Source organism: Tamandua tetradactyla, chromosome 22, assembly GCF_023851605.1.
Source record: "Tamandua tetradactyla isolate mTamTet1 chromosome 22, mTamTet1.pri, whole genome shotgun sequence".
NCBI lineage: Eukaryota > Metazoa > Chordata > Mammalia > Pilosa > Myrmecophagidae > Tamandua > Tamandua tetradactyla.
Window position 1 is genome coordinate 40,900,540 of NC_135348.1, and position 10,849 is coordinate 40,911,388.

General features: G+C 41.0%; 1 pseudogene; it reads right to left on the minus strand.

The window, feature by feature from the left end:
• Positions 1-643: 643 nt before the first annotated feature.
• On the minus strand, positions 644-10,427 carry LOC143666142 (phospholipid phosphatase 3-like; annotated as a pseudogene).
• Positions 10,428-10,849: the final 422 nt, after the last annotated feature.

Genomic DNA, 10,849 nt, shown 5'->3' on the forward strand with positions numbered 1-10,849 from the left:
AAAGGCAGTCGTTTCTTCTAATCCCTATTCAGCATTGTATGTTTGAAAATGTAATTAGATCATCTCCCTGGAGATGTGATTTAATCAAGAGTGGTTGTTAAACTGGATTAGGTGATGACATGTCTCCACCCATTTGGGTGGATGTTGGTAAGTTTCTGGAGTCCTATAAAAGAGGAAATATTTTGGAGAATGAAGGAGATTGAGAGAGAGCAGAGAATGCTGCAGCACCATGAAGAGAGTCCGTTAGCCAGCGACCTTTGGAAATGAAGAAGGAAAACACCTCTGGGGGAGCTTCATGAAACAAAAAGCCAGGAGAGAAAGCTAGCAGATGATGCTGTGTTCACCATGTGCCCTTCCAGCTGAGAGAGAAACTGACTATGTTTGCCATGTGCCCCTCTCACTTGAGAGAGAAACCCTGAACTTCATCAGCCTTCTTGAACCAAGGTATCTTTCCCTGAATGTCTTTGATTGGACATTTCTATAGAATTGTTTTAATTGAGACATTTTCTCTGCCTTAGAACTGTAAACTAGCAACTTATTAAATCCCCTTTTCAAAAGCCATTCTGTTTCTGGTGTATTGCATTCTGACAGCTAGCAAACTAGAACATCATCTTACAAAAACAGCTCACCAGGTGGGCAGCATCTACACCATGTGATGGTGATTGTTCCATTCAATAGTGTCCGCAGGTGGGGGATTTCCTTCCTGATGGCAGGGAGAGGCAGGGAGAGTGTCGTCCTGGTCTTGAAGTGGTCAAACATGAAGAAAACTAGGCAGCAGGCCGGCAGGCTGCCCTGAGCAAACCCTGGCAGGATATTGCCAGGATGGTGCATGTGGTCAGATGCGTGTGACAGCCCCATGTAGAAGGTCATCATGATCAGGATGAACTTCGGGGGGGGGGGGGGCGGTGCAGATGGGCACCTGGCCAAGTGAAGCAGGCCTGCAGGTAGAGCATGGGGAACCAGTGTGGTTAACATGGAGAAGGAGGCATGGCCAGAGGAGAAGGACCTCCTGGCTTCCTGGAGTTTGGTGTCATCGCTTCTGCATTTGTAGTTCTGAATGTAGCCCTTGGAGCAGTTGATCTGACTGAAATACAGGGTTGCAGACACTCAAGAAGTGAGGATGCAGGCGTCCTATGGACACTTGGGCGTGAAGGACTGCTGGTGGCACACCCAAAGAGGAAGCAACTGACTTGCTTACAGGGGCTCCACATAAGGATTCTGAATAGTTGAGCAGATCTCCTTCAGGAAACAGATCTGGTAGAACTCCCCTGTGATGATCGCGAGGATGGCAATGATGATCCCAGGTGGAAAGCACAGCGTCATTTATTGTCTCACCAGTTTTCAGTGGGTACTTGATGCCCTCTTCATTGCAGCAAAACCCTCGGTGGTAAGGTTTGATGGTTCTTGTCTCAACGATAAGGAAGGGCAGGCCCGAAGCTTACAGTTCTGAGGCTGTGAAAATGTCCAAATCAAAGCATCATCAAGCAATGCATTCTCCCTGAAGACTGGCTGCCAGCGATCCTGGATTCCTCTGTCACACAGCAAGGCACATGGTTGTGTCTCTCTCCATCATTTTGAAAGAATGTCTATATATATATAGAATTCTTGTTTGACCACTTTTGCTTTTTAGCATGCTGAATATGTCATCTCACTGCCCTCATGCCTCCACGGTTTCCAATGAGGAATTGGCACTTAATCTCCTTGAGATGCCCTTGTCATGACACATTACTTTTCTCTTGAGGCTTTCAGAATTCTCTCTTTATCTTTGGCATTTGACAGTTTGATTATAATATGCTGCATTGTTGGTCTGTTTGAGTTTATTCTGTTTGTAGTTTGTTGAATATCTTGGATGTGTATATTCATGTCTTTCGTTTTATTTGGGAAATTTTCTTCTCCTCCTAGGATCCCCTAGGACAATGCATACATTGGTATACTTGATGGTGTCTCATAGATTTCTAAGCTCTGTTCATGCTTCTTCATTCTCCTTTCTGCTCCTCAGACTGGATGCTTCCGATTGTCTTTTCTTTAAGCTCACTGATTCCTCTCTATGGAATTTTTAGTTTCTGTTACTGAAGTCTTCAGCTTTATGTTTCCTTTTCTTAATTTTCATCTCTCTGTTGATAGTCTAATCTTCCATTCTCCTGATTTCCTTTAGTTCTTTTTCCATGTTTTCCTTTAGCTCTTTAAGCGTATTTAGGACCATTTTTAAAAAGTCTTTGGTGTGTCCTGGTGTGGTCCTCCTCATTGGTGATTTCTAATGCTTTAATAGTCTCCTTTTCCTGGGCCACTGCTTCTTGTTTCTTTATCATCTGTTGTTAAAACCTGGACGTTATGATATTTTTATGTGTTATCACTGGAATTTGGGACCAGAGGTATCTAGTGTTACAACAGAGCTTTCCTTGAATTCCAGGAGTTAACAACAGAAAAAGTTAAAAAAGAAAATACCTCTCTGTCTTTGCAGATTGGCCTGTGCAGTGGTTGTCCTTCAGGGAGATGAATTTGGAGACTCACTCTAGTCCAAAGTGTAGGGGCCTCCCTGACCTTTTCTGTGCATGTCTCTTGTCTTGTTCATGTAGGGCTAGGAATTCCCTATATACATGGATACAAGCGTTGCCTCTTTCCTGAAAAACTGTTTCCTCATGGTCTCTGGCACTGCCTTGTGTGTCCTATAGTCAACAATACCTTGCCCCAGGAAGCATGACTTGGTTATTCTCCCACTATACCATTGGAGAAATCTGTGAGCTGCCTCTACATGCAGGACAAGTTCTGGGATGGCAAGTCCCTCAGGTACCACCAGACATGCATGTTGGGCCAGACATACATGCTTCCAGTGTGTGCGTGAGGGTTATTCTGCTCCTTCTGGGATTAGGACCAGGGATCCTCACTGGGAACAGGGGCCAGCTCTGTGCCAAGCTGCTGACGGGTGGGGAAGGGCAGCCAGGGTACCAGGAGAACCTGCCACTTTTTTTTTTTTTTTTTTTTTTACTTTTTTATTGTATACCATAACATATATACAGAGCAGAGAAATAAAAAAGCAGCAGTTTTCAAAGCACTCTTCAGCAAGTAGTTACAGGAAGATCCCAGAGTTGTCATGGGCTACCATACAATCCTCTCATATTTTTCCTTTTAGCTGCTCCAGAATATAGGAGGCCAGAGGGCTTAAATACTTTTTTATCATCACAATCGACTTTTTTTCCTTCTTTTTTTGTGAAAAAGAACATATATACAAAAAACCATAAATTTCAAAGCACAGCATCACTCTTAGTTGTAGAACATATTTCAGACTTTGACATGGGTTACAATTTCACGTTTTAGGTTTTTTACTTCTAGCTGCTCTAAACCACTGGAGACTAAAAGAGATATCAATTAATGATTCAGCATTCATATTCATTTGTTAAATCTTATCTTCTCTGTATAACTCCACTATCACCTCTCTTGAGGGGTGTTTGGGCTATGGCAGTTCTAAATTTCTCATATTGGAAGGGTCTGTCACTAATATGGGGTAGGGAGATGGAACTGTTTGATGTTCTGGAGAGGCTGGGCTGTATTTCAGGACTTATCTGGACCAGGGACCCATCTGGAGGTTGTAGGTTCTGGCAAACTACTCTAGTGCCTGGAACCCTTGTGGAATCTTATATTTTGTCCTAGGTGTTCTTTAGGATTGGCTGGAATGGTCCTGGTTGGGGGTTGGCAGGTTATGATAGGCAGCAAGGTCTAAGTGAAGCTTGCATAAGAGCCACCTTTAGAGTAGCCTCTCGACCCTATTTGAACTCTCTCTGCCACTGATACTTTATTAATTGCACTTCTTTCCCCCCTTTTGGTCAGGATGGAATTGTTGATCCCACGGTGCCAGGTCTGGATTCATCCCTGGGAGTCATCTCCCACGCTGCCAGGGAGACTTTCACCCCTGCATATCATGTCCCGTGTAGCAGGGAGGGCAGTGATTTCACTCGCAGAGTTGGGCTTAGAGAGACTAAGGCCACATCTGAACAGCAAAAGAGGATCTCCAGAAGTAACTCTTAGGCATGCCTATAGGTAGTCTAAGCTTCTCAACTACCTGCATAAGCTTCACAAGAGTAAGCCTCGTGATTGAGGGCTTGGCCTATTGATTTGGGTATCCCTAAGGTTTGACACAGTATCAGGGAATTCCCTGATGGTAAGGTTTAATAGTTCCATATTTTTCTCCCATCCCTCAGGGGACTTTGCCAATATTTTTGATTATATGCTTAATATACTCTAGGATGTAACCAGGCATTATAATAATCTATACAGGATTAAAGGATCTCTTTCTTATTCTGTGCTCCCTGTGTTTCAGTTGTTCAAATGAGCTATACAGATAGGTTGAATGAGATTATGCACTACAGAAAATGTCAGTTCCAGACCAAATAAACCTTTCTTCCATTGATCTCAAACAGTATATGTGGTTCTAAAATATAGACACTGTCTTCCTTACCCCTATATTCTGAATTACTTTAGCCCCAACCTATTCGGCTTCGTTTTTATCTCTAAATATCAGGTTATATCTATAAAACAACCTCTCAAAATCCAGAAATAATAATCACCACTCCAGACTTAATGTGTCTGCTCTAAAAGCTTACACTCTATGCCCCTGTTTTCTTATAAGCATTTTCTAAAAGTGACCACACCATTCTTGTTCTTTTGTTTTGGCTTATTTTGTCTCACCAAATGGCTCACATATTCATTCACATCATTGCATGCCTCATGACTTTGTTCCTTTTTGTAGCAGCACAACCTGCGTTCATAAGTATACACCATTGTTCGCCAGTCTACTTCTCCGTCAGTGCATCCCTCAGCCACCTGCATTCATCGGGCATCATGTAGAGGGCCCAAAGTTCACAGTCCATCAACATCCTCATTTTGGATAATTTCATTGCTCCCAAGAGAAAGAAAACCAATAAACACACCTTCGCCAAATAGAAAAATCTAAACCTGCTTTTAACTCTTGTCCCTCCCCCCATGATTTAACTCTGCTGTTGCTGTGGTAGTGCTGATGGTTTCCTTTTGAACATAGCTCATAGCATGCAATAGCAGTTTTCCCCCTGTACCCTGGACTTAAGACACTCTTTATACAAGAATCATATATCAAGTAATTCTTGTGAGAAGTCATATTTCTAGTGTTAATCAGTGGGGCATGAAGGTTTATATAACCCCTTTCAATTTTGTTCATCTTCAATAGGTAATATTACTTCTAGACCCACTAGAGAACCACCTTCGCTCCTATGTATTCCCTTACATTGGAGTTTAACCTCATTAGCTAACAGTTCACCCATCTCTAGTCTATGTGTCTCTAAGTCTCCTATATCCTATATAATAAGCCTCTGATTATACTTTTATGCTGGTCATAAAAGTGGAATCATACAGTATCTGTCCTTTTGTGTCTGGCTAACTTCACTCAGCATTATGTCCTCAAGCCTCATCCATCTTGTCATGTGCTTCAAGACGTCATTTTGTCTTATGGCTCCATAATATTCCATTGTATGTATATACCACATTTTGTTGATCCATTAGTCTGTTATGGGCATTTGGTTTGTTTCCATCTTTTGGCAATTGTGAATAATGCTGCTATGAACATCAACGTGCAAATGTCTGCTTGTGTCATTGCTTTCAGTTCTGGGTATATACCAAGTAGTTCTATTGCTGGGTCATAGGGCAACTTGATATTTAGTTTCCTAAGGAACCACCAAACAGTCTTCCATAGTGGCTGCACCACTATACATTCCCACCAGCAGTGCATAAATGTCCCAGTTTCTCCATATCCTCTCCAGCATTTATAGTTTCCTGTTTGCTTAATAGCAGCCATTCTTATAGGTGTGAGGTGGTATCTCATTGTAGTCTTGATATGGATTTCCCTTATAGCCAGTGAAAATGAGCATCTCTTATGTGCTTTTGAGCCATCTGTGTTTGTTCTTCAGAAAAATGCCTATTCAAATCTTTAGCCCATTTTATAATTGTGTTGTTTGTTCTTTTGTTGTTGAGTTGTATGATTTCTTTGTAAAACAAAAAATCAAACCTTTGTCCGATATGTGATTTCCAAATATTTTCTCCCATTGAGCTGGCTGCCTCTTCAGCTTTTTGACAAAGTCTTTTGTAGCCCAGAAGCATTTGATTTGAGGAGTTCCCATTTATCTATTTTTTCTTTTGTTGCTTGTGCTTTGGGTATAAAGTTTAGGAAGTTACCACCTATTACTAGGTCTTGAAGATGTTTCCCTACATTTTCTTCTAGAAGCTTTATGGTGCTAGTTCTTATATTTAGGTATTTGATCCACTTTGAGTTAGTTTTTGTGTAGGGTGTAAGATGGGGTCCTCTTTCATTCTTTTGGCTATTGATATCTAGGTCTTCCATGCCCAATTATTGAAAAGACTATTTTGTCCCAGTTTTGAGGATTTGGGGGCCTTGTCAAAAATCAATTGACTGTAAATTTGGTGGTCTATTTCTGCATTCTCGATTCAATACCATTGATGAATGCTTCTATCTTTTGGCAGTACCATGCTGTTTTGACCACCTTTATAATAAATTTTAAAGTCAGGGAGTATTACTCCTCTCACTTTGTTCTTGTATTTTAGGATACTTTTAGCTATTCAGATTCCTTTCCCTTTCAGATGAATTTGGTAGTTAGCTTTCCCAAATCTTCAAGTAGGTTGTTGGAATTTTGATTGGTACTATGTTGAATCTGCAGATCAATTTGGGGAGAATTGACATCTTAGCTGTGTTTAAGCTGATTCATGAGCAGGGAATGTCTTTCCACCTATTTAGATCTCCTTTGATTTCTTTTAGCAATGTTATGTAGTTTATTAGCTCAAGTAACTTTGCTTTGTATTTCTCAGGATCTTCCAAGTATGGTATCATATCATCTGCAAATAATGAGAGTTTTACTTCTTCCTTTCAGTTTGGATGCCTTTTATTTCTTTGTCCTGCCTGATTGCTCTAGCTAGAACTTCTAGAACAATGTTGACTAATAGTGGGCATCCTTGTCTTGCACCTGATCTTAGGGGGAAAGCTTTCAGTCTCTCTCCATTGAGTATAATGCTGGCTATTGTTTTTTCATATATTCCCTTTGATTCCTATCTTTTGGAGTGTTTTTATCAGAAAAGGATGCAGAATTTTGTTGAATGCTTTTTCAGCATCAATTGAGATGATCATGTGATTTTTCCCTTTTGATTTGTTAATATGCTGTATTACATTAATTGATTTTCTTGCATTGAACCATCCTTACATTCCTGGTATAACCCCCACTTGGTCATGGTGTATAATTCTTTTAATGTGCTGTTGGATTCGATTTGCTAATCTATAATTGAGAATTTTTGCATCTATGTTCATTAGGGAGATTGGTCTGTAGTTTTCATTTCTTATAGCATCTTTACCCAGTTTGGGTATTAAAATGATATTAGCTTCATAAGATGAGTTAGGTAGAGTTCCTTTTTCCCCAGTTTTTTGAAAAAGTTTGAGCAGGATTGGCATTAGTTCTTTCTGGAATGTTTAATAAAATTCCCGTGTGAAGCCATCTGGCCCTGGGATTTTCTTTGTGGGAAGATTCCTGATGACTGAATCTCTTTATTTATGATAGGTTTGTTGAGATCTTCTATTTCTTTCTGAGTCAGTGTAGCTTGTTTGTGTGTCTCCAGGAATTTGTCCACTTTATCTAAGTTGTCTAGTTTGTTGGCATATAGTTATTCATAGTATCCTCTTATAATTTCCTTTATTTCTTCAGTGGTAACGCACCCCTTCTCATTTCTGATTTTGTTTATTTGCATACTCTCTCTTTTTTACCTTGTCAGCCTTGCTAATGGCCAATTCATTTTACTGATTTCTCAAAGAACCAACTTTTGGTTGTATTGATTCTTTCTATTATTCTTTTGTTCTCACATTCATTTATCTCAGCTTTAATCTGTTAGGTCTAATTCATTTATCATGTTGTTTAATGTCTCTATTTCCTTGTTGATCTTCTGTCTGGTTGTTCTATCTATAAAGGAGAGTAGTCTATTGAAGTCCCCTACTATTATTGTTGAAACATCTATCACTCCCTTCAGTTTTGGCAATGTCTGTCTCATGTACTTTGGAGCTCCTTGATTGGGAGCATAAACATTTATGATTGTTATATCTTCTTGGTGAATTGACCCTTTAATTAGTATATAGTGTCCTTCTTTGTCTTTTATGATGTGTCTTTACATTTAAAGTCTATTTTGTCCAATATCAGTATAGCTACTCCTGCTTTCTTTTGGTTACAACTTGTGTGGAAAGTCTTTTTCCATCCTTTCACTTTTAATCTATTTGTGTCCTTGTGTCTAAGATGAGTCACTTGTAAGCAGCATATAGCTGGATTATGTCTCTTAAGTCATTCTGCCAATCTATATCTTTTAATTGGTAAGTTTAGTCCATTAACATTCAAAGTCATTACTGAAAAGGTGTGTCTTGATTCCATCATGTTATCTTTTAAATTTTATTTGTCAGATCTATATATTCTTTTCCCTCTTTCTCTTTGTATTCTTTAAATTATCCTTAGTGGTTCTCTTCAATTCTGTGCCCTCCTCCAGACCTCCCTCTCCTTTCTTTTTTTTTTTTTGTTTTTCAGTTGGCAGAATTCCTTTAAGTATTTCTTGTAGGGCCGGTCTATTGTTGACAAATTCTTTCAGGACTTCTTTGTCTGTGAAAACTTTAATCTCTCCCTCAATTTTGAAGGACAATTTGGCTGGGTACAGATTTCTTGACTGGAAGTTTTTATCTTTCAGGATCTTGAATATACCATACCACTGCCTTCTTGCCTCCAGGGAGCTAGTTGAATAGTCTAAACTCAGTATTATTTGGCTTGCCTTCTACATAGTAGATTGTTTTTCTCTGGCTGCTTTCAGGATTTTCTGCTTTTCTTCAACATTGACAGACTGATTATCATCTGCCTTGGGAAAGGCCTATTTGGATTTATTCTGTTTGGAATTCATTGAGCTTCTTTGACTTGTATATTTATGTCCTTTATGAGGGTTGGGAAGTTTTCCCCCATTATATCCTCAACTATTCTTCCTAGCCCTTTACACTTCTCTTGTCCTTCTGGGACACCTATGATTCTTATATTTATGCACTTTGTTTTGTTTATCATTTCTCTGAGTTCCAATTCAATTTTTTCCATCTGCTGTTTTAAGTCTTCAAAGTCAATTATTCAGTCCTGTATATCACTTATTCTTTCTTCTGTCTCTTCAAATCTGGTGTTTGTGTCTCTAGTATGTTTTTTATTTTGTGAGGGAATGTGGCCTGGCTTACTTTCTAGAATCAACAGAATCTTTAATCTCGGCGATATCTGCTATTTTTCTATTTATTCTTTCAAATTCCTCTTTATGCTCTTATACTGTCTTCTTGATGTCCTTTATGCCATTTGCTATCACACTTATTTTATTAAGTAGAGTTGTATGAACATCTTTGATTAGTTGTTCCAATGTCTCTGTCTCCTTTGGTGTTTTAATTTGGTCATTAGGCAGGACTATATCTGTCTGCATTGTGATATGCTTTGTGATCTTCTGCTGTCTTCGTGGCATGTAAATATCTTGATTGATTTATTTTGGGAGATGATTTCTTTCAGTAACCTAAGGCCTTTTGGTTGTGGGATGGTTGTACAGCAGGGAGCAGGGCATGGGGGTGGAAACAAATGGTGATTTGTTTCAGGGCAGGTATGGGCACAGGTTGGGGATGTTATGCTGATGCTTGTGAACATAGATGCCCAGCGACCAGGGAGGATGTGGCTGTGTGGGTGCACCAGTCTGGAGGGCGCAACCCTGGTGTGTATTGGTCTAAAGCATGGAGCTTTTTGTGCGCATGCGTGGAGCTGTGGTAGCAGATCGGCAATATGCCTTCGTGGATTGGGGGCAGATGTGACCCAGCTGCACAGGTTGGCACTTTCTCAGAACTGGGAAATGAGGCTGAAGGCTCTGCACATGTCCAGTTCTAGGACTGCTGTAAAGTGCGGTTCCCAGAGCTGAATGATGTGATTGGGGGCCCGTGTGCATGCATGGGTATAGGAGTGCTGTAAACGGATGCGCTGAGCTAAGGGAGGGCGGAGTGAGGCTGTGCAGCACTATGGGCAGGGGGCCGGGGTAGCTTAGGCAGGGAGATTGGTGCTGCAACTTTTATATGCTGGCAACAGGGAAGCGGAGGTAGTGCTCGGGAGGGTGCAGGAGACGGAGGCTGGGCTGCACTTGGGGTGGGAGTGGGGGCCGGTATGTGCACTGGGGGCTGCTGGGGTGGGGATGCCTGGGGTGCTGGGAATGGGAGAGGGTGTTGGGGTTCAGGTGTGTGGGGTGTGGGGTCAGTTACCAGTTACTGGGCTGCACTGGTGAGGGTAGCACGCTCAGGGAACATGGCCTGGCTTACTTCCTAGTCCTGCACTCCCATCTGTGCAGTTCCTCAGGTTCTGCAGCTTCATGCCTCGGCTCCAGGCTCTAGCTTTCTGCCTCTCAGTTCCTTGACCTCTGCAACCAGCGTTGCTGCATGTGGTGCTGAAGGGTCTCCTGAATTGCCACCTCAGTCTCCCTCCTGTCCCTTCTCTAACTTTTCTGTGGAGCAGCACTAATCCCGAGCTACTCTAGTTGGCCATCTTCCTGAAAGTCCAGAGATCCTACCACTTTTAAACAGCATTTTTTTTTTAATTTGGTCCTTGCCCTGTACTGCAGTCCATAAATAATTTCTGGAGTTTTGAGAAAGATGTTTCTGTTGGTTCCTGCTGGTTGTTCAAAGCTTTTGTACAGGGATAGAGCCCAGAAGCACCTCTACCATCTTGATTGGGTGGCTCCATTGGTATTAATGTTTTCTTTAATCATTTTTGGGGGTTTTATGAAAGTACATTAA